The 1,720-nt window shown below is 39.8% G+C and overlaps 1 pseudogene; it reads right to left on the reverse strand.

Moving 5' to 3' along the window:
- Nucleotides 1–646: 646 nt before the first annotated feature.
- On the reverse strand, nt 647–1,362 carry LOC129499077 (SIN3-HDAC complex-associated factor-like; annotated as a pseudogene).
- Between the last annotated feature and the right edge of the window lie 358 nt (nt 1,363–1,720).

The following is a 1,720-nucleotide window of genomic DNA, read 5'->3' on the forward strand; positions in this document are numbered from 1 at the left end:
ATAACATATACAGTCAGGTTACCTCTGTATATTTAAAGATTACTCCTTCAAAGTATTTGTGCCAGAGCTTAGTCTATCCTGCTTCATATTCAGTAGTACAGGTTTGAATCATCAGAACCTTGGCAAGACCTTATTTTTTTTTCAGAATTATTAACAACTGCCTCTAGGGGCAAGTCCATGTTCCTGAGTTATGACAAATTTATTATCATGAAGGAAAACAAGGATAGCCGTCTTAAAAAATGCCCCAACCACTGCTTCTCAATATAGAAAGACTAAAACTACATACATTTATCATACAACAAATCCCATCTCTGTCCCCTGAAATTCCCCTAGTTTCATTCATTAGAAGGGGATTAAAAAAAAAAAAAAAAAAAAAGACTTAAAGAGCACTTTACAGCAGCATTCAGCTTTCCTATAAAATACTCAGCATCTTAAATATTATGTACACTTCTTTTTTTCTTTTAGTAAGCTAGACACTGGCTTCAGAGTTTGTGGAACTGGAGAAGAAATAACCCATTCAAAAATATTCTAGAAATTGTCTTTTGGCAGAATAGCAGCAGATATTCAAGTTAAAAATAGGGTTTTGTTTCTTTATTTTCTTTCCAAAATTTAAATCATTTTTGTTCCCCTTCTGCCTAAACCTCAGTTACCACTCCTGAGTGGAGATGGGCAGAGGCTCTGGCCCCTGCTCCCCCGGCATCTCAGCAGCTGCTTTCTATATTGCTGCATCGAGGCTTGAATAGATGTATGTCAATGAGGACTTCCCCAAAACGGCCTTTATAGAGAATCCCACAACATATTTTCTGTCTTTTCCAGTATGTGAGATCTAAATAGGAAAAAACTGGAGTTCTGTTAGAGCCAGAGGCCATCTCTGTGTCTGAGCCATCATCTGACTGGTTACATAACAGGGAGATTGAGCTGGGGAGGCACTTGTGGTGGTAGTATAAGCGTCAGAATTGTGACATTTAAATTCCTTCTCTAGTTTACTACTGGTCTGGTTGCTCTTTATCCTGTTTCCAGATAGAGTTTTCATTTTCTTTGGTTTCAAAGTAGTCTTCAGACTGGGTCCTGCCCTTGCATCTACCACATTATTCCAGGTTTGGTTTTGTTTTGTTTTGTTTTGTTTTTTGTTGTTGTTTTTTTATCTTGCTGTCAATTTCTTCCATCTTTCCACAAGCAGGACACAGGCATACAGATGTCTCCTGAATGAGTCTCATGCAACCAAAAACAGTTCTGGAAGTCCTTTTCATAGCGTTTACTGTCAGCGAATCGAGAATTGGAGGACTTAGCTCTGCAAATACAGCAGCCCTATATACTTTGGTACATCTTTGGCTTGTGAAAACCAAACATCTTTTCTTCTGGGCAATAGTCTTCAATGTGGATTTCTCAACTCCGGCGACTCCTCACATCCATCCTTAAATTTAAAGTGATTGTGAGTGTTGCTAATTTTGCTAATTCCATGTTGCACTGGATAAGATGCAGAAAGTGGGAAGCTGTCTATGTTCAGACATCCCCCAAAGCCCCAGCGGTGCTACCTTATGACTAAACGTCCATTCTCCTGCCAGCTGACTACTCTCCCTCCATTTCCTCCTCAGACTAAAGCTGGTTCCCAAAACCTCTGTTGGGCTCTCCAGACCCTCTGCATCTATCTACTGTTTGCAGTTCTGCTCCAGAGCTGACTCATCCCAAATTGTCTAATAAGAGGTGATTGCCTGACATA

This window comes from Nyctereutes procyonoides, unplaced genomic scaffold (genome assembly GCF_905146905.1).
Source record: "Nyctereutes procyonoides isolate TBG_1078 unplaced genomic scaffold, NYPRO_anot_genome, whole genome shotgun sequence".
NCBI lineage: Eukaryota > Metazoa > Chordata > Mammalia > Carnivora > Canidae > Nyctereutes > Nyctereutes procyonoides.